The sequence below is a fragment of the Acomys minous genome (genome assembly GCF_964271855.1).
Source record: "Acomys minous genome assembly, chromosome: 9".
NCBI lineage: Eukaryota > Metazoa > Chordata > Mammalia > Rodentia > Muridae > Acomys > Acomys minous.
In genome coordinates, this window is record NC_140490.1 from 39461813 (window position 1) to 39484784 (window position 22972).

Below are 22972 nucleotides of genomic sequence, written 5' to 3' on the forward strand. Positions count from 1 at the left end.
AAAAGGGATTGTTTTCCCCCTATGGGGCGAGAACCGGAGTCACTACCTCTGCACAGTTGCTTCTCTCACCTCCTGCTTCTCCAGCTCCATCCTAGAAATGTCCCAAGCCACCCCGCATGGCTCCCCAGACCAGAACGAGCCTAATCTGCACATGGAGGAGCCTCCGCTCACAGCCCGAGACCTTGCTTACAAACAGCAGATCTCAGAACAGCAGAGCCAAGATGTTTGCGATGATTATCAGTTGCTACATGGCCTTCCCTGAGAACAGGAGCTGGTGTTCGAGTGTGTTTCTATGCGTGTGCCATATTTATATAGGTACAGACAGAGCATAAAGGGACAAGAGCACTATAGAGAGCTCTCAGGACTCAAAAGTTACCATTCCAACCATAGGGTAGTGGATAGTGTCCCCCGATCTCAGAGGGTGGTGCTAATCACAGCCTAGGAAATTTAGAGACAATTCGGTGTTGCCATAGAAGTGTGCCATATACTTTCTTAGCTTCCAAAAGAGAAATCCACAGTGCAGTAAATTACCATGGAAAGATGTCCACACAGGACAGCAAGACACAGCCAGGAATCACGTTTCCTCGGAATCCCCCGGAAAACTAAAATGTGATTCTTACGATATACTATATAGGGGTTTTTTAAACAAATGGCAAACAAGGAAACAGATATCATTCGCTTATGTTTGGTTCTGTGCCACCTGGACTGTGGATACATTGTGTGCTTGCCTCGTGCCATCTGACTTCCTTGGTGTCACAGAAGTGCCGTGTAGGCAGGGAGTCTCTTGCACTAGCTGCTGCATCTTTGGTGCCTAGCAACAGTGTCTAGTACTCAGTACCTGGGAGGGATGGAGAGATGGAGGGATGGAGAGAGGGGAAGGATAAATGGAATAATGGACAGATGGACAGACAGATGGACTCCAAGCTGTCTCCTCAATCCATGCTTCCCTTTTGTCATTCAAGAAGTATTTGTTTTCCTGAGCCATCTGCCTCGTGTTTTGTACAGACACATTTTTATAGGGAAAGTTATAGATAACCAGCTTTAAAGAAAATCATATGCTGATCACATGCCTGCCTCAAACTCCTGAGTGTCCTCAGTGTGACAACTCTCTCCCCAAGCACAATGGGAGGATGTCAGTCAGCAAGGGTATCCCAAACACACAAACACCCAGGCAGTCAGGCTCTTCTGCACCAGGGAGCTAAGCACCCAGCCTTCCCTCGGGGTGACCCTGTCACCACAGGCCAATAAAACTTCACAGCCACAGAATAGCCTCTTTTGTCTCGGAAGAGCTATGGCAAGGCTTGATAGTCCCAGGTGACCTCCACGTGGTAGGGCCAGAAAACGAAGCTACACTTTCAGCAACATTTATACCTGTGTTTAATTTCTACCTAATAGGACAAGTAAAACACTCTATCTAAAGGACAGTTGACTGCAGCACACAAATTTCTGGATTAACAGCTCTGTTAGAGATGTTTTCAGCCAGCCCAGGACCCCACTGTGATGGTTATAATTACATCCACATAATGTATAAATCCCAATATACTTTTAATAAGCAGTTAATACTCTGATATAAAATATTTACATCTCCACCAAATTCATCCTACATTGAGTAGCCCTGGTTTACAGAGTTATTAAAACTACTGCCATCAATCAGTCCTCCAGCTTAACAGAGAACTAAGCAGCTAGAGGAAGCACAGCCATTCCCTGGGGAGGTTTAATAACACAGAGCATCTTCTGCCCGCCCATCTCCCTGATTGACAGGACTCAATAGCAAAGCCGCTCCTCCCAGCAGTCAGGCTAAGAGCTTGAGAAATGTGTGCCCTCCCCCCACATACATACTCCAGCACTCCAGCATCTCACTGGCTTATGAAATGGACCTAGAGTGTGGTGTGGGTCCTTAGGAAGCTTCCAGACCTCTGTTGCAGCACATCTAAGATAAAGGATTGTTGGTGCAGAATCCATAGTCAACACAACCAACCCATCACTGCCCAAGACTGGCGCCGATGCCAGGCACTCTGGGAAACCTTTGTGAACAGCCCTGTTCCACCTCTTTTTTTTTTTTTTTTTTTTTTTACCTTTCACATTCTTCCCCTGGTCTCTGCCTGCCTTTCTACAATGTGAGGCCCATGAGATTCCATCTGGTTTCGGTCACTGTTGGGACTCTAGCAGCCAGCTCCAAGTCCAGTGTCCAGCTAGTGTCAGTGACTGCTTGATATATGAATGAGCCAGTGAATCAACCAGTGGCCCAGGGAGAAGCAGAAGCCGCCTGACTCCACACAGGTGGCAGGCTCACTGACATCAAGCACCGCCCAAGGTACGACCTGTCACGCTGCCGCCAGACTGAGCATTTCACCGGGACCCACAGGAGCTAGTACAGTTTGAAGAGATAATCCAGTTAATAATAGGATTAGTTCAGGCACATCCCCTAAACCATAAGCTTGAAACCTCTACCTGGGCAAATGTTTGGCCAGTCTCTGCCAGGATCTCTACCCTCACCAACCACAGGTCCTACCCCAACACACACAGTCCCTTGGCTCTAATGAGCCACTTGTGGGGACATAGCTAGGGATTTGGAGATGAGAAATCTGTTCCCGAGGCTGGCATCTTCAATGCCACAGGTCCCCACTGCATGGCCGTGCCAACCTCCACCCCTACAATACCACTTGCTCTTTCCTGTGCCAAGAAAGCGATTATATGCACACAGTGGGAAAGGAACCCCAAGAGGGCAAACACCAGTGGCTCTGAACTAACAAGTGACAAGCACTAGCGACTGGGGAGTTAAGTACTGGGACTGTATGCTACAGCCCGCATGGGACAACGGCGCTGCTGTCATCTCAGATGCCAGCACCTGAACTAACATCCAGCATGCATGCTTCTAATGTCCAATGAAAAACCCCAATTAAAATCCCTTAAAGTCACTCACTAACTACAGGTGTGACCATGAAGCCGTCATAAAGGCTTATGGAAGTGAAGCCAAGTCAAAGCCCAGATGGCAAAGGAGTGAAAACGGCCAACAGTGGAACTGAAGTGAAGAAGAAAGCAGTCACATGCACAACTCCAATTCCTTCCCCCAACACAGTCCAGGTATCACACCAGACCTCAGGCCCCTTAGCCTGTCAGAACTGTGCCTCTTAGGATGGTGGCTGCTGGCCACGTTGACTATGTAAATTTAAATGAACTTTAATTAAAGCGGAAGAAACTAAACAGTTGGTTCTTGAGTCACATGGCCACATTTTAAGTGGTCAAAGCCATGGATCTAGTGGACAGCATGAGACAGGACAAAATGAATAAACAGCTGCCGAGCACACAGTATGTGTTTATCACCTTCCGTCCTTCTTATAAGCTCCAGACAGTCCTCTGGCTCCTCCTGCTACCTCCTGGAAGCCCTCTTGGTCAGTAGATACCCAGCCCCACACACTTACCTGGGCTTTAAGAGGATGATTAGTATCTGCTTTCTCTTCACAACTGTGATGCTGCTGCCCCATTATACAGATAGAGAAATAGCAGCACTGAGAAATTAAGATCCCCTCCCCAATCAAGAAACTAGATGCTTCACAGAACCACTGAACAAACTTTGAAATGGACCCCAACTCTCGGCTGACCAGCCAACTTGGAAGTTTGGATGCGGCAGGGAGAATAATAGCTTCCCAAAGATGGCCATGTCCTAAATACTAGAACCTAGGAATATTTGGGTTTCATAGCAAGGCAAAAGTCGAGTCAGTAAATCAGCTTACTCTAAGGTAGGAAGTTACCATGGATTTCCCAGGTGGCACCTTAAAGGTGGGAGATAAAAAGGTCAGTTTCAGAGAGACTCAAGGGGAAAAGGCACAGTCATTTATTACTGGCCTGGAAGATGGACAGGTCTGTGAGGCAAAGAGCAAGTGTGGCCTCTAAAAGTTGAAAAAGGCAAGAAAGTCATTTCTCTTCTAGATTCTTTAAAAAGAAAAGCTGGCCTGCTGACAGCTTGACTTGAGTTCACTTTGGACTTCTGACCATGAGCCTGTAAGATAATAATAAATTTGTGATGTAATAATTTGTTAGAGCAACTATAGAAACTTAACACTGGTTTTGGTACCAGAAGTGGGGTGCTGCTGTAGAAAAACAAAAACAAAACACTTAGAAGTGTAGGTGTAGCTTTATTGTTATAGAAAACCAAATTTCCCTGGAACAGATTGCTTGTATAAATTAATACTTAGGAACTCTCTAAGGGTACGCGCACAGTGAGGGACATGGTAGAGAAAGCCTACGCTGCTTCGGGGATGAACTGAGTTGTTGAAGATGGGCTGTTACAGATCCGGGTGCTAACAGCAATGCTGGGAGAGGTTCAGAACAAAACAAGGAAATGTTACTGGAAACTGGAAGAGAGAGGATCTTGTTACACGCAGACAAGACCAGTAGACATGCTCCCTGGAGTCATGTGGGCTTCTGTGAAGTAACACTTGGGGTGTACTTGGATATTTAGCTAAGCGGGGTCCAGGAAATGTGTTGACTACACAGCAAAGTTATTCTTGCTGCTCTGATTAAAGTATGGTAGAGACAAGATAACTTCAAGGACATGTTGTTAAATAAGAACGAAGCCAGTGTGATGATTTAGGGGCTCCTTCAGCCTATGGAGATGGCAAAAGCAGCAGCATTAAGAGATTTAGTAGAAAATGCAGGTATGATTGGCCCTAGCTAGACTCCCAGGGAGGTCAGAGCAACCAGTCACACAAAAGGCTCTGTGAGGGGTAAAGGTGCATGCCAGCAAAGTGATGGCCCGAGTGAGGTGTCTAGGGGCCCACATGGTGGAAGGACAGAGTAGATTTCTGCAAATTGCCCTCTGACTTTCACATACATACCATGGCACATTTACACCTCTCTCTCCCTCTCTCTCTCTCTCTCTCTCTCTCTCTCTCTCTCTCTCTCTCTCTCTCTCTCACACACACACACACACACACACACACACACACACACACACTTACCTCCAAGATGTAATTTTAAAAGTTTTAAATGCTCCTGGAAAAGATTGTGTAAATCCTGGATTCCTTTGACCATCTCAGAAAAAACAAAACAAAACAAACAAACAAACAAAAAAGCCAAACCAAAACAAAAAATAAGGCAGGGGTGGGATGATCTAGAGGGGCTGTGGAGGGGACCCACAAAATTCTTAAGGAGGTTACCCTGGCTAAAGCACCACCACATTGTCCCGATGAGGCTAGAGACCAGGCAAAGATAAAAGGAGACTACAGAACGAATCCCAAGGTTCACCAAACTACCAGACTGACGCACTCTCCGGCTCCGAGCATTTACTGCCTGAATGGGTAAGGTGACTCAGGGTAGACGTTTGAACCCATATGGTAAAGCCGAGAGTCACAAAGGAAGCCTTAAAACTAAATAGAGTCTGCATGGCATGAAGACTGGTGATGGTGGGGAGGCTAGGGGGGGGGGTGCAGTGGCAAGGGCTTGCTCAACAAGGATGAGGACTGGAGTGCGGATCCTGGGTGCCTAGGTAAAAAGCAAGGTGGGTGGCATATGCCTGTAACCCCAGCACCAGGAGGGCTGAGTCAGGAGGATCCCTAGCCAGGCAGTCAAGGTGTGGGTAAGCTCTGGGTCCAGTGAGAAAGCACGTCTCAAAAACTAAAGGTGGGGCTGATGAAGTAATTCAGTGGTACAGCATTTCCCCAGTAAGCACAAGGCCCTAGGTTCAACCCTCAGCCGTGCAGGGAGGAGGGGGAGGAGGAAACCACAGACCTGAGGCTGCCTTGACAATACTTTGGGAAACACTTGAGTAAGTAAAGCACACACGCACGCACGCATGCACGCACATGCAAGCATGTACCTGCTCATGTGCGCGCACACGTACACACATGGAATTTTGTTTGTTTAAAGCTGGAGGGCAATAGAGGAAAATACTTGAAGTCAACCTCTGGCCTCTATACACACATACACAGGCAAGCACACTCCCCATATAAGTATACATGAAAGAAAGAAAGTGGGGAGAAAAGGAAGGAAAAAATGGTTAGGCTGAGTGACCTCCTTTTTCTTCCGATTTTTCTCTCTTTTTAAACATAATTTCTGGAACTATTACCCTATATCTGTGTCATCATTGTGGCTGAGGAGAAAAAGCATCATTTACTGAGTTTTAGATTTGCAGGGAACATTGAATTATGCCCGAGTGAGTGGGTTATACTCAAGGACTCATCTGTACCCAACACAGTAGGCAATCAAACACAAACAAGCACGCAAACTGCCTGGGACTGGAGCGATGGCTCATCAGTTAAGGCCACTGACTGCTCTTCCAGAAGACCCAGGTTCAATTCCAAGCATCAACATGGCAGCTTACAACCTCACACTCCACTCCCAGGAGCTACAACGCCCTCTACTAGCCCTCATGGGCACTGCACACATTTGGTATAGAGACATACACACAGATAAAACACTCATACCCTCGGTAGATTACTTGTGCACTCAAACATGCACGTGCGCTAAAAAGGAGGGGAAAATATCAAACTCAGGACACTAAACTGAAGTCATTGCTCATGTCAGGTGGTCCTGGTGGTCCAGTGCATGATGGATACAAAATATAGAGGGTGAAAATATAAGTAGCAAAAACTACACGTGGACAAGCAAAACCTGCTGTCCAGGTAACAAGGCAGAGCCCATTCTGAGTATAACTAACCCTCAGGCGCAGACCACCTGTCAAACTCTGCTCTGGGTGTTGTGGGCAAAATGGTGACCGAACAGTTGCGAGCCCTGGAGCTGCCTTCGGGGTCTGAGTTGACAGAGGCGTTCACTATATTGCACATAAATGAAATGAAGAGTTTAAGTAATAAGACCAGTGGCAGGCATAATCAGAGACCCAGATCCATGCGGGAATTCTGAGAAGGGAGCCATAGAAAAGTCACAGTTGTAATTCAAGAATTCATTCTCCTAAAAACAGCTGATTGGGGCTGGAGAGATGGCTCAGCGGTTAAGAGCACTGACTGCTTTTCCAGAAGTCCTGAGTTCAATTCCAGCAACCACATGATGGCTCACAACCATCTATAATGTGATCTGATACCCTCTTCTGGTGTGCAGGTGTACATGCAGGCAGAGCACTGTATATGTAATAAATAAATAAATCTTTTTTTTAAAAAAGCTGGTAAACTTGAATAAACTTCCTTCAGAGGATACCACAAAACCCCTAAATAAGACAATTTTAATCTTCTTAAATGAATCAGGAAGCTCTTAAAAATTTGTGAAGAACTGGCAGGTCAAAAAGCTACAAAGAAGCTGGGCATGGTGGCGCAGGCCTTTAATCCCAGCACTCGGGAGGCAGAGGCAGGCGGATCACTGTGAGTTCGAGGCCAGCCTGGTCTACAAAGAGAGTCCAGGACAGCCAAGACTCTAACAGAGAAACCCTGTCTCAAAAAAACAAAAACAAAACAAAAAAAAAACAGAAAACAAAAAAAAAGATACAAAGAGGCAAGAATGTGAAAATGGAAACCAAGCACCCAAAGCTAAGTTCTCCTGTTCAGAAGGAACAGTTAGTGACAGCCTCCTAGGATGAGGACCGCAAAAGCTTAAGCCTAAGTCCCATCCATGTCAAATGAGCCCATTGAGGGTTACAGTATCAGAGCAAAGATGAGTCAGGGGCAAACAAGCCTGACCATGAGCCTGCAGCTCGTGCTGAGCAGCATATGAAAACCTTCTCTAAAATACTGCCAAGTGGCGAACGCCTTTAATCCCAGCACTGGGAGGCACCGGAACACAGATCTTAGTAAGTTCTGGCCAGCCTGGTCTACATAGAGCTTTCTACACTAGCCAGGACTACACAGTGAGACCCTAATAAGTAATTGATTCACTAAAATAAAACTTTATTGATAAAATAATTGTTTGCTATCAAGGACTAACACAGAGTCAAAAATGACCAGATGCACGATGAAATAAGGCCTCATGAGCCAAAAACCAAAACAGGCCCACAGCACTTCTGACAACAGAATCTCTTCTCAGACTAGAGAGAAATTACAACTAAACAAACAAAACAGAAACCGTCTATAGGAGCAGTCACCTGAAGAACTGAAGGGTTAACAGGCCTTCACTGGACAGAAAAGAACAGAGCGGATGTGGGAGAAAAGACATTCTCTGAGGAGGAGCCAGTACCGCTCCTATTCTGTCCCACCAAAGAGCCCACAGAAAACAGGGGCCGGAGTGGGGGGGGGGGTGAGAGCAAGCAGCCAAGTGGAGGCTGGACTCTGTTGAGCATTGTCCCATCTGTCCTAAAAACCCCCACCGAACATGTCAAAGGTTTTAAGCCAGAGATGCGCTACCCATTGACGGTAACACTGAGACAATGGCCTGTCTTAAGGGCCCGTGTGAAAACCTGTTTGGTTCATTTCTTCTGGAGGCAGCACAGACAAAAAGCAGTAAAGAAGATTCTGGCAGTCTACATAAGACTTGCAGCAGCCTTGCAGGGCAAGGCGGCCTGTGTGTGCATTAGGGATAAGGAGGTGCTTTAAAAAGACGAGATTTCCACCCCAGAGCAGACCCAAGCCCAGCATACAGCATTGCTGTTCCTAAGGAATATGAATAACGTCAAAACATGCTTCTATTTGTCGGAGGGCAGATACACCAACCCAGCCGCGTGTGAAGCTCCTCCCACCTCGCACTGGGTTGGAGGCATTGTGGACACATCACCCACCCAGGCCCAGCCACACGGTGTTCGTCACCCCTGAGCTGCCGGGGCCTTTGTTCCTGCACGCCAAGGACCTGCCAGCCTGCCCCTCAACCCAAAGCCAACTCCCAGAGGAGTGTCATGACCCCATCAGGAGCCCACACCCGGGCGTCTGACCCATGCTCTGCGCCAATCAGAGAAGCCCCAAAGTAGAGGGGCAGAAAGACCACCATCCGCCCCGGCTCCTTCTCCGGCAATGGTGGGGCCTTCGAGGGGAAAGTTCATTTTGTCAATCAGCCCATTGTTGGCCTGCCAAGCGCAGGCTCGTCCTCCCCCGATGTGTCACTGGGTGCTGTTGACACAGATGTCAACTGTCAAGGGTGCCCTCCACCCTCCAACTCCCTTCTAGGGCATCCTGCAGGCCCAGCACAAGGGCCTCTGTCGCAACGCTCCGCACTGGCCCCTTGCAAGAGCCGCGATTGCCACACCTTCGGAATTGCCAAAACTTGACTGGATACTTCATCATGTGGATTGGCCATGGAGGCCGCAGCTAACACGAACACGTAGAGCAGATACTTGACAATTTGCCAGATGACAAATCCCAACCGAGTGAAACCTGCAGACTTCACACAGCACCTACAGTACCTGCCGTGCAAGCCTCCTCCCGCCCTCTCCACCAAAGTGGCAGGTGGTAGCTTCCTGGGGCCCATTTCCAGGATGGAAAAAAAAAAAAAAAAAAAGAGGCCACATTTCCATGATCTAGGCATAGTAGGCCCAGCAAACAGGCTAGACTCACAGCCCTGGCAAATCTACTCTTTAATTTCCTTCACACCCACCTCAAGTCTGCCTCTAGCCAGGGAGAAGCAGGCACATTGGGAGTCTGTTCAGGGGTCCCCACTGTCCCCCATTTCCATTCTGATCATTATGATAAGATAAGGAGATATCTTTCATGACAATTAGCAGATGGCAAAGAGTGCAAAGGCCAGTCCTAAAACTCACTTAGCTCCATTCGGAGGAAACTTGATACCGCTCACACTAAAACACACGATCCTTTGGAAACTCTCCCTGCCGAGCCCAAAGTCTCAGTTGGGTCTTCAAGAAATGTCCACCAACCAAGAAGAGACTTGATACCCTATGAGCATATAAAGGGGGAGGAAGTCCCCCTCAGGCACAGTCATGGGGGGTGGGGGGAGTAAGGGGAAAATGGGAGGGAGGGAAGAATGGGAGGATACAAGGGATGGGATAACCATTGAGATGTAACAAGAATAAATTAATAAAAAAAAAGAAAAAGAAAGAAAAAAAGAAAAAAGAAAAACTGAACACAATGGGGGATTGAAGCAGATGCTGAGATTCACAGCCACATCTGAGGTGGAGCACAGGGAGGCTTACAGAAGAGTTTAGGGGTAGAAGGACCTACAGGCAATAGAAGCTCCACAAGGAGACCAGTGTGGTGTTGCTGCAGAGACCGATGCACCAACCAAGGACCACGCACGGTGAGGACTGAGACCCTCTGCTCAGATGTAGTAGACAGGCAGGATAGTCTCCTTCTGGGTCCCCTAACATGGGGAGTAGTGACTACCTCTGACATGGACTCTGAAGCCCATTCCTTGATCGTTGCCCCTAGTGGGGCAGCCTTGCCAGTCCACAGAGGAAGAGGACACAGTCCAGAGGAAACTTGATAGACTGAGGTCAGAAGATATGGGAGGAGGTCTCCACTTTCTGAAGACTAATGGGTGGTTGAGAAGAGGGAAGAGTTAACTTTAAAAAAAAAAAAAGAAAAAGAAAAAAGAAATGTCCACCAATCATGGGTGAGCCTGTAGGAAAGACACAGCGAGGGACATCATTGGGTTTGTCACCCATGCTATATGGCTATATGCATAAGCCCTAGACTAAAAACCTAGCAAGCATGTCATGGATACCCCCAGCAAAGGACAGCATCTCGTGCTCATGTCGGCACAAAGTAAGGCTTTCCCAGCTGGTGTCCAGGGAGACGTGTGACTTAACCTGTGAAGTGGGGGTGAGCACAAGCCTGCGAAAGTGTACGGAGTCTGACACTACAGACCACTGGGGCTTCCTGGTGGCACTCACCCTCACCATTATTGTAAACCAAGGCCTGCAAGGAAAATGGCTTCTGTCACACCAGTCAGGGGAGGCTGGAGCCCCAGCCACCACGATAGACCAGAGGAGAGTGCCCAGGGCTCTTTCCCAGGACATGCTGTTATACATGGCTAATGATTCCTTCTCAAGCTCAGGCCAGATTTCCTACCCAGAGGCCAATCCCACAGAGCTGAGGCAAGGGGTTGGAGGAAAGGGGGAGAGGTAAGAAGCCAGTCAGCAGGTTGGCCTGACTGAAGCCAGGGCAGGCTGACAGGATAGGATTTTTAGGTCTCCTAATTTTGAAACGTCTATGAAATAACTGTTTTGAAATCTTGTTCACTTTTGAAATGTCTTTAAGATAAACCCAGATCTGTTTTTGATGAGTTGAGACTTTGAGTACTGGCCTAGTGTGTGGCAAGCAGTCTCCCCTGTCCTCGTGACCTTGGGGGCTGGCTCTAAAGTCCCGCTCTGAAGCCATCAGTAAGATGGGAACTGGCACTCCTTGGGGTTTTACCCTGGGAAAGAGTCCCTGTAAGAGGGCAGCATACATGCCTTAAGGGACAAGGACAAGGTGCATGGTTACTCCTTGGGTGGTGTTTAAGGCCCACACCTGCTGACTCTCACATGGTGTCTGGCACACAAGGGCGTCATGAAGTGAATTCCTTACTGCAAATGTAAAATGTCAGTCAAGTGTGAAGTGTGAGATGCTCGGAAGCCAGCCTGTGGCTTCCTACCCAAAGCCTCTGCCAGAAGATCCGCAGACCACACCTTACCCATAACCTAGGTCTGCATGTGTGAAGCAAGTCAAGGAGACCCCGGGCCTGAGGAAGCTACATTTTTTTTCTTTTTCACTAACAGGAATAGATGCCCCAATAGGCCTTGCAGGAAGCCACAGAAGTAGTACAGAAAGCGACAGCAATGAGGCCACCTACCCTTAGATCTAGGAGGTCCTTTGGAGGACTACTCCCCACCCTACCTCATCCATCTCCATCACATTATTAGGCAAACACCAAGAAGACTGCTCAAGGAAACAAGAGCCACAGTGAAGAACTCTCTAGAAGGCCAGCCTACTCCTGTGTCCAGATTTGCTCCTTGAGATGCTGATCTTGAATAAGACAAGGTCTTCCGGGGGTGGTATAGATTCTCTGGTGCAGCAATGGTAGGTCCCACCGTAATATGTCCTGGTTGGCAATGCCTTGCCTTTAATTCCTGTATCGATAGAAATGCTTTACAATATATCAAACCACATAGCTTTACCTGTTATGCAACATGTGTGAGTCAGGATTCAGGTTCCATGTACACTGGACAGTTTAGTCATGTTTGAGAAATATCTTCAAACACCACCTGCATGTTCAAAGAAATTCTTCTGGATACCTACTTCCCTGGAATCAGGGCAAAAATCTAGACTTTTAAAGCAGATGAAGGGTTTCCACTAGGAAGAGAAGAAATGGAACCCATGTGCGGGCATGTCGGCCTGCAGCCCCGTAGCCTCCACTCTACACAAGGACCACAACTCCCTCTAAGGCCAATCTGAAGAAGACACACCAACTGGCAAGAGACCAGTGCATGGTGGGTAGCTGATGGGTACAGACCCTAGCTCTGCCATGCAGGCAGTGTCTGCTCTCTAGCCCTGGGCTTCCCATCTGCATGGTGGGGATAAAAGGAGCTGAGCTGGGCATTGCCAAGCGCCAACAAGAAGGAAACCCAACTTCATGGCTGTGATGTGCTTATCGCAATTGTGAAGTTGTTCCTACAGAGGAGGGGGACAAGAGGCCAGGGTCCCCTCTTTGGACAGGATGGATTCTCACATCTGTCCTCATATCCTGGCTTCAGTCACTTTAAACGGCTCTCCTGCCTGGGCCAGAACCTGAGAAAATAGCCACAGCCTGGACAGAGTTTGTCACCCTCCCACTATAGGCAAAGGCAAGATGACACAACTCAACATACTTCTTAATCCTGCTCAGTGCCAGCAACGGGACATGGTTGGAGAAGGAGGCATCACTCCCTGTGATTCACCAGAAACAAGGTCACTGCCCACAGACCAGGGATGGTCTGACCTGGAGGTAACCTAGAGAGGGGAAAGCATGCTCCACTCCTCACCTTGGACTGCTCTCCTGACATCTGCCCCGCTGCCTCCAAGTCTCATTATTACAGCAAATTTCTTTGGGCGCTGAAGACTTTAGCAATTTCAATTTTTGTAGCTATTCAACCTTTTTAAGCTGTATTTCTATTAGTTTCTTGATAATTTCCATCAATATATTTTTCTCATATTCACCTCTAGCTCCTCCCTTCCCAGTGGCTCCAACTTTGTCTTTTATTTATTTGTTTGTTTGTGTGTTTATTTATTGTCTAAACAGTCAGGGTATTTAGAGTGACTGAAGTCAGGATTTGAGGACAGATTTCGGTTTGTACTGCCCGTGTACTCGTAAACATGGGGTCATCCACCAAGCATGGCTGACCCGCCTGGAGCTACATCCTTCCAGGAAACTGACTTCCCCTTCTTCAGGAGCCAGCAGCTGCCAATAGCTCTCCAGCCAGGGGCACCTGCTCATGAGCCCTCCACCATGCTAGAATGTGGAACTGGTTTTATCCTGTCTAGGCTTTGTACCGGCAACCACACTAATGCAGGTTCCTGAGTACAGCAGTCCTGTCATGTCAAGAAGACATTGTTTCGTTCTGGTCTTCCTTGATCTCTGGCTCTTAGTACCCTCCTCCCCGACCCCCCCTGGCTCCTTCCCTGCTTCTACAATGGTCTATGAACCTTGGGGGAGATGATAAAGATGTCCCATTTGTGGCCAAGCACTCCGTAATCATTTATACTCTGCCTTTCTCTGAGGAAGTCTGAAACCTATGTCAGTCTGGAATACAGATACGTATTTAGAGGACAGGGTGACACACTGTCACTTAGCAGAATGATAGTAGACAGTTCGCTCCTTGAGCCTTTGAGCTCCCAACCATGGCCAGATTTCCAGTATTAGACATGTGTTTCCTCTCACGGATCAGGCCTTAAATTCAGTCAAAAAGTGTCGATTACCCCATAACACTTATGCCAATATTGCCTACATACTACTTTCTGGTGCTACGAAAGCTACACAGCACGGAGGAAGCTTACTGGGCAGTCCCAATTCGATTTGTCTATATCCTGTGGCCATCGTATATGGTATCTTCAGCAATAGGGTCTTGCCATTAAGTTCTGGTTGGCAGCCAAGAGCAATGGTATTGTAGTGTTCTGAAGGTGTCTGGAATACCTCTGACCAACAACTCAAGAGGAATGACCCCACACCCAGCACTGGGCTTTTAATTTCACAGTCTGTAGATTCTGGGATGAGTATTACTCACTGGATAGAAAAATTCCAATTAAACTCTTATATGAGTGTCTGTGTGTGTGTGTGTGTGTGTGTGTGTGTGTGTGTGTGTGTGTGTGTACTTTATATATAGTAGGTCTCAATTTTTGGAAAGAGACCATCTGATTCCTAATTAGATTTCTAACTTCTAATTAATTTAAAGAAATCAACTTGAATACTAGAAGAATTCTGAAACTCTCCAGGAAATTCGTATTTCAAGTGGTCCTGAAATACCTGGCCCTTGAGTTGTCTTTGACCCCTCATCAACCATACCCTTATATTGAACGTCTTGGAACACCTCCCTGGAAGCCATGAGTAAATACCAAGGCCAGACTGTCTTAACAGCTGAGTGCCCAGTGACACTTTACCTGCCCTCTCTGAACTATGGACACCTTGCTGTTGGTACTAAAGTGTTCAGAGGGGATGAAGTCATCTCACCAGCCCAGCACCCTTTACCTTACATGGAGGGTCCTTAGCACAACCTCCAACAAACCCTGGGTGAGTCTTATTCCTCTCTCATTTCTGGGGAGAACTCCTGCTGGGCAAGCATGTGGTATGGTGCATTGACCACCTCCAGAAAGTAGACATAGATTGGCCCCTTGTGCCTGGAACCCAGCATTCAAGATCTGCTCTGACATACAGCAAATTGGTCATTTCCATCACCGTTAAAAACTGCTTCCTCATCTGAGGCTGGGATAGGCAGAGTGGTTCCTGCTATGGAGTGCTCTGAGCTCCTCTCCCCTTGCCTAGGATAGGATAGCTATGGAGAACAAGGACAGGACTGATAACCTTTTTCTAAAGAGGTGACAAGACACTCCCTGGCTTCCCAGCTTCCCAGCTGAGGACACCAAGAATCCTGGGACATCATGAGCAACTCCTAGAAAATATGTCACTGCTCATTCTGGGTATCTCTTCTCCTTAGCTGCCTCCTCCTCCTCTCAAGAAGTCTCAAGGAATAGCCATGTCCCTCTTCCTGTTTTCTCACTTCTACTGGGGGAAGTGTGACCAACTTCCTGACAGGAAGCTACCTTAGAGAGGAAAGGTCTATTTTAGCTCATGCTTTGAAGGGAACACAGTCTATGGGAGGACGGGAGGGGGGGCGGTGTCCGAGACTATGGGAGCCTGACGCAGCTACTTGCTCACATCTCAGCAGACTAAGAAACAAAGCTGGGACAGGAAGTGGGACCAGAGTATAAATCTCAAGGCCCGCCCACAGCAACCCACTTTCTCCAACTTATCACCTCTAAATGGGTCCAGCTCTCTGAATACAGTGCCACCAACTGGGTTCTGTGGGGAAACATTTCACATTCAAACATTAACAAGGGTGGTATCAAAAGGACAGCAGATGACAGAAGGAGCCGAAAGGTGACCACACAGGAAACCGACATCAGAGTGGCTTGCTTCTTCCATAGTCACAACTGTGCCAAGCAGAACAAGCTATTGCAAATGTTTCTACTCCCATGCTCTTTGGTTACTTCTTATAAGGCTGAGGGGTGCCCCACCTCTATCGTAGACCCCACCAGTAGGCACAGCTCCGGCCACAAAAGGCCACCACCGTGGCAAGGCTCATCTATTTTGAAAGACTCAAAGCTCAGCTTTAGTTTAAGACCAAGAAATGCTAGGTCAGAAGAGAGTTAGTTCCCTTCCTGAGAAAGTAAGGCCTCCCACCTCCCCCTCCCCCCAAGAGATGACCTTGATCTTCCTTGACCAATGATATGAGAAGGGAGAGAGACTGACAGTTTCAAGTCAGACCCTGGAAGTCCCTACCAATACCTGTCCCCAAAGGCAGCCAAGAAACAGAGGGACAGACCCAGCCAATCCCCAGGATGATGGTTTGCCCTCTACACATACCTCCAGTGTAATGCCCTAGATGACACCGCAAGGAAGGTCAAGTCCTTATGAGGAAGGTGGCCAAGACCACTTCCACTCCGGCGCCTCATTCAGCTTCACCTGCCCTCCCTGGCTAAATAAGGGTTCCACCCGGGGGCTTTGGCACTCCCCGCCCCCCATGGGCACCTTCACAAAACCCCACACTGGCAATTACTCCTAATTACATGATGTGACAAGGGGCTGGGGCTGGGGCACTTAACTCAGGCCCTGCATTATGCAACGTTTTTAATCCTCTTACTTAAGGTGGAAAACCGATATGGTGCTCTCAGTTCACATGAATGACTAGAAAATAATTCTAAGAAATAAAAACATGGCCATCAGGATCACTTTACCAGCTCCCTGAAAGGATTAAAAGGATGCATACCTTGAACCATCAGATGCCCTCTGCTGAACCCTCCAGCAGCCTTGCTGATAAGAAAGCGCCTTGGAGGGAGAGGGACCAAGCAGGCATTCCCTGGAGCAGAATGCAAGTGTTTTGTGGCTCAAGGTTGAGTTCCATCCCTTCAACAGAGCTATAGCTGATAGACACATGCTCTGTTTGTCCCCAGAGCACCAGGATATACAGGCAAATGCTCATCTCTAAAACGCCTCTCTCTCTCTCTCTCTCTCTCTCTCTCTCTCTCTCTCTCTCTCTCTCTCTCTCATCCCTAAGGCCTTCCCACCTCACAATTCTCTTCTCCCTAAACCTGTTGGCCTAGCTTCTAGACATGACTGTGGAGCCCACAGACCCCAAAGAGAAATACATAGCGATGACTAAAATATCTTAAACAGCTCAGACCTTGAGAAAGTGGAGAAGCCTCAGCATACAGTGGGCTCCGGGATCTCCAGTATGAGCCGTTATCAGCTTCTGAGAGGCTGCTGTGCCACACTGAAGTCACTCAGGGCCCCCAAGGCACTCCAATTGCCACTCAACAAAGTGGGGCAGGTGGGCAAGCAAGAGTATGAGCCCTCCAGTGTCCACACCCCAGCCAAGCCTGGGGGGAGCAGCTCAACACGGCAGGTACAATTACAGTGGCTAGGCCCATTAAATCTTGGAATAAAGAGCTGGCCTGGTAATTGCCCCTAATCCCTTTCGAGCCTTTGTCTGCTAGCAGTACTGCTGTAAGCCTAATGGGGTGAGGTAAGTGGCCAGACTCCCAGCCCTCCCCAGAGCGCGCCTCGGGCAGCCTGAGGGTAGGGACACCCAGTCAACAAGCCCACCAGGATGCCATTCCTAAAGGGTTCCTTTGACAGGACCCTCCACGAAGAAACAGTCTGCACAGGACACTGAGGTCCCTGGGGCTATAATATGGTACCGGAGGGGGAAGATTCCAGACCTAAAGGGAGTGGAGGCAAGCAAGCCACATGCTACCTGGACCCACAACTACAGCCATGCTCCGGCCACGCTGAAGCTGTAATTCCTGCACTTGGGACCTGTGCACCTGACCGGCATTCTGCAGCTAACTGGTGCACACTGTTGGGACTTGAAAACTGAAGTGGGATGACCCGCCTGCAGCGAGCCACCCAGAGGGCTCCCAGGCTTGTCAGCTCTTTGTACAACCTAAAAGCGGAGATGGGACTCTGATGACCCAGGACATACGGCATGTCCCTTGACTTGAGCACCCCATGATCTGCCATTGATGACTTGGATCCAGAGCAGGAGGGGTCACAAGGGCAGAGCCTCCTGGATCCAGCAGTGAGGGGCAGAAGTGAAGCCATCCCAGAATGTCTCTCCATGCCGACACAGGCAATAGGAATCCCAGTGTGTGCACCCCCAGCCTCGCCCCATTCTCTCCATGGAGACATGACTCCATGCTTGCTTTAGGAGGATCTCTCCTAGGCCTGGGGAAATGACTCAGTGTGCAAAGGCACTTGCTGCATACACATTAGGACCTGAATTCAAATCCTTGGCACCCCTATAAAAGAAAAGTGGGTCACATGACCTCCCTTGCACCTATAACCATAGCATTGGTGGTGGGGGGGGGGGGTCGGATAATGGCAGAGACAGGAGGATCCGTGGGCTTGCTAGCTCCAAGCCAAGCTCCAGGATCATGATGTACTTTGTCCTAAAGGGGAAAGGTAGAAAGTGGTACAGCTTTTTATTCAACTGTTTTCTCTGGCCTCCATACATACATGCGCATACACTGCACACACACACACACACACACACACACACACACACACATACACACACACACACACACACACACACACACACACACACACACGGGAAAAGAAAAACTCTCAACTTTTTAATATCATGAGCTAATTCCAATAATTCAAACTGCAGGCTGAACCAAACCAGAGTTGTGAGGACCAGTCGGCGTACAGGCTCCTGTCCCGGGTTTGTCCTTTCCCGGGGCCCTCTGTTCCCTCCTCAAAGCCAGTGCAAGCATCATGTTCATCTCTGTAATCCCAGCACCTAGCTCGGCACACAGTAGAATTTCCTGAAGCCCCCATCGGTGGCCAAAAGAATGAATGGTGAGCAAACAGAGGAAGAAAGGTCACCTGAGGGAGGCACATCACCTGATGATCAAAAACAGGCATGCCCATCCCCTGACTCTCTCTCCCTGCCTCGGGACCATCCAAGCATACCCCGCCCCCCATATTCCATAATTCTCTCTTTGCCACACTGGGGCTTAAATTCCAATCCTATTGTTTTACTTTTGCAAAGTATCCCCTGCCCCACCAGCTGATGAACGTTGGGTCCCCCAGCCACTCTGCAATGCAGGAAGAAGGGCCCTCTGGGAAGAGAAGGCCCTCCCTGAGCCCAGAGGCCGTTCTTGTCCAGACTTCTGAACTTTGAAGACACCATGATGTGACCTAAAAGTTGTGCTGAACATACTGTGGAGCAGGAGGCAACTCTTCCTCCTGTGGTGGCTACAGGCCCAAGAGGCTAAACTTGCAACTCACCAGAGCCGTTCTATTATGTCAGGTGCTAATTATCTGCCTGTTGGCATAGAATGCAATATTACCGCAAACTTAGAAAAGTGTGCACATGGTCCTGCAAGATGGTTCAACAGGTAAAAGGTGTTTGCCACCCAAACTGGTGACCTGAGTTCAATTCCAGGAGACTTACATGGTAGGAGGACAGAATCAAGTCCTTCAAATTGTCCTTTGAGACCCACATACAAAAAACCACATACACACACACACACACACACACACACACACACACACATACATGTACACTATAAACGCACACTCAGACACTACAAATATATGTAAAATAAAATAAATATTTTAAACATACACATTATAAAAATAAAAAATATGATATAGCTTTTCAGCATTCTTGTTTGAGAGAGTATGCTTTCCCAAAATATTGTGTTAGCTTCTTACAAATTTTCATTTTTAAATCAACAACTATTTTTAAGTTTTTCTCCATTAATTTCTCATCTGGTAAAGGGCATGATATCGAGACCCACATAAACTCTTTGAGATTTTCAGTCACTTTCAAGAATGTAAAACAAAGTCTGGAGGCAAAAAATAGTCTAAAAACAAAAAATTAAAGAATTCCCAGTATAGAAAGAAAAATGACAAAAAGTGGAAAACAATAGCAAGATAAGTTTAGAAGATCCAACAGGAAGGAAGAAAGTGTGGAAGAAAGCAAAGGAGAAAGGGGGGGAGTAAAAACCTGGAAGTGGGTAGGTGAGCAATCCTTATCAATTAAAATTCCAAGAAGTAAACTTTTCAGACTTAAAAGTATCAACATTGGAAAAAAAAAACAAAAGCAAGCATGAAAAAAAAAGTATCAACATCAAATACCCAAAAGAAGGAAATTTAAAAACATACCTAGAGGTGACATGGGCACGGTCCTCATGGCTTCTGGGAGGGAAGGAGGGGTGTTAAGTACAGAGATGGTCATAGTCCAAGGAGTGGGGCACAGGACATCAGCGGCCACTGCAGCATTTCAGCCCTGTCCTTTCTTCAAGAGCAGAAGTGGTGTTTTCAAACCTACAGGATTTCAGAAATAACATTTTATGTGTTTCCCTTCTTTGGATGGCATGATCCAGGAAGTGGGGAACAACATGAAGAATGTGCAAAGTAGGACCTGGGGGTCAGGTGGCCCACAGCATCCTGTGGGTGACAGTGAAGGACTTGGTCCTTCCTGCAAAGCCACTACCTAGTTGAGTGGGAAGCAATACAGAGGCTCCTACATGTATCCAGAGAAGACTTCCAGTTTAGCATGACCCAGAGGATAAAGTAACAGAAAACTAGGCAAATAACACACAGGTGACATACAAACAGGGTGATTTTTTTTTTTCTAAAAACGATGCTGGGGAAAGCGGAATCTTCATCAAAAACACAACTGAAAATTAAGGACCGAAATGTGAGACCCCAAATTATGAAAATACTATTAAGAAAACAGGGGCAACGCTTCAAGACGCTGCAATAGACTGAAGCTTCTTTGATTAGACCCTAAGATTCCAGGCAACAAGACCAAGAGTAAATAAGTGGGTCTGTCAGCCCAGGAGGCTACTGCGCAGCAACGGGTTCTGTCACGAGGGTGAAGACACGAAACATAGCAATGGGAAGAGCCTGCTTCACCAGTCTCCTGACCAGAGGATATACTCTCCAGGAGACACAAGGGACTGAAAGACCCAAGAAGGGAAAAAACCGAACCAATTTTAAAGTAGGAAAGTTACTTGAACAGACGAGATATACAAATGACCAAGACTTATTGTGATTGGGGAAATGTCCATCAAAACTGCACTGAGGTCTTCACTCCCCCCAATCAGAATGACTAATATAAAAAAAAAGACAGTAGCATAGTGGAAATGCACAAAAGGGGACTTCATGTTTGTTTTAAAGATTTGTGTGCATGTGTGTATGTGTGTGTGTGTGTGTGTGTGTGTGTGTATGTGCGCGCATGCACGCGTGTGTGCCAAGCATGTGCACACAGTGTCTAGAGAGGCCAGGAGAAGGCACTGCTCCTCTGGAGCTGGAACCTTAGGTGGTGATGACCTGCCCCGGGTGGTGCTGGGAACTGAACTGTGGTCTTCCGGAGGAACAACAGAACCTCTAACCACTGAACCACTGTAGCAGTATGGTCTGGTGCTTTGTGTTTGGTTATTAACTGTGTTGCTCCATGAGGTCTGCTTGCGATCTATTGTGAGCAGATACTCATGTACCCTAAGTGTTGCTGTGTAACCTTGCCTCCATGATTGGCTGAATAAATGGTCTCCACCTAGGCAGGGCAGAAATGAGGGGCGGGCCTACGGTTCTTGGGCTTTGGGGACAAAAGGATCATGGGAAAGAGAGCAAGTAGAGCAATCGGAGGAGAAAAAAAGAAGAGAGTGTGGCCTTGGGTAGCACGGAGAGAAGCACATGGCCAGATTAGCATGGATGGAAGAAAACAGCCCAGATGAGGAACTTGTGGGAGTGTTTATAGGGTGTGGATGGGAAGTTGGCCAGATAGGAGTGATCAGAGCAGTGGGTATTGGCTGTGAGGCTGGAAGACATAGGGTAGTTAGGAGGTTAATATCTGCCCTGCCCCAGGCAAGATAAGGCTTATCTAAAATCTATCAGCTGTCTGTTTCTTTTATTGAATATATTAGTGTGTTAGAGAATACTGCCATGATAATTACAGATTTTAATAATAAATATTATTAGCGTCTTTTAATTTTCTGTAACAGCCATCTCTCCTGGCCCCGGAAGAGGCGCTCTTATCTACTGCTGGTGGGAACGTAGATTAGAACTACTATAAACATAGATTAGAACTACTACTATGGAACACAGTATGGAGGTTCTTCAAAAACACCTTAGAGTTAAGGCAAATGTGACAGCACATACCTGTAACCTAGGCACTTGGGAGGATGAAAAGAGAGAAAGCACACACGTGTACATACAGAGCAAGAGAGAGAATACACCTGTACGTTATGCTAGATGCAGCACTGTTTGTGATAGACAAGATACAAAACCGATTAAAATACTTACTGGCAGATGAATAGATTTTGTAATGGAGTACACAGACACAACGGTATATTCACCTGTTTTTGTAGCAACTTGTCTAGCACTATAAGGCACTACATTAAGTTAAAAAAACATCCAGAGCCAGGTATGATGGCGCACGCCTTTAATCCCAGCACTCGGGAGGCAGAGGCAGGTGGGTCGTTGTGAGTTCGAGGCCAGCCTGGTCTACAAAGAGACTCCAGGACAGCCAAGGCTACAACAGAGAAACCTTGTCTCAAAAAAACCCAAACAAACAAACAAACAAACAAAAAACACAAAAAATCCAAGCATGGGTAGATAAATATTTCATTACTCTGTCATCTATATAGAGGTAAACAAGGATAGAAATCACTAGAAGCCTACAAGAGCAGGCAGAAAGAATAGTTAAGGGATGGATGCTAGGTACCAAAGGCAGGTGAAAAGCAGCGGCCCTAGCGGTACCCAGCGTAGGAGGACAACTGGTGTCTACAATCGTTAACCACAGAATTCAGGCGAACTAGATGGAGAGAGAGAGCAAGGGTTTCCAATACAAAGAAGTAATTTGGGGGAAGGTAGTAATGTTGCTCATTCTGGTAAAAAAAACATTACACTTTGTGTGCTCATCTCATATGATGCCCCCCGTAAATGGACAAGTACTACATGTCAATTTACTTATTAAAAAGCCAAGATCGCAACTACTTTTTTGAAAACAGCAAATCAGGTACCATATACATAATCCAAGGGAATTTTTTTTTAATCTGTGTGGAAAAAGCAGACCAATGTGATTCCCAGGACATGGGCTGTGCCCTGCACACTGACAGCCAGGCTGCTCGCTGTGTTTCAGGAAACAGAGAAAGAGCATGGCCGTGTGATGAGAGGCGGCATTCCGATGAAACTCACTCCCTCCCTTTCCATCTTCTATAACTGAAAGCCAGCATACACGTGCAATTAAAAAAATTAAGGATAGGTGCACATCTGAAATGTGGCAAATAGCAAAAAGCAGCCGCTGGAAGGAATGCAGTCCCCTCTAGAGACAGGAGCCAGGGGGGAAAGGCACATCGTGGTGGCTGCGAATTTAACTACATGCTGGTTTATG

At 47.3% G+C, this 22972-nt stretch overlaps 1 long non-coding RNA gene across 1 annotated transcript in view; it reads right to left on the bottom strand.

The window, feature by feature from the left end:
- LOC311605360 overlaps positions 1–22972 on the bottom strand; it is a 160996-nt gene that overhangs the window by 106089 nt on the left and 31935 nt on the right. Inside the window, exon 2 of the long non-coding RNA XR_014781905.1 lies at positions 19738–19899. This is a non-coding gene — a long non-coding RNA (uncharacterized lncRNA). The remainder of the gene's footprint in view (positions 1–19737; positions 19900–22972) is intronic.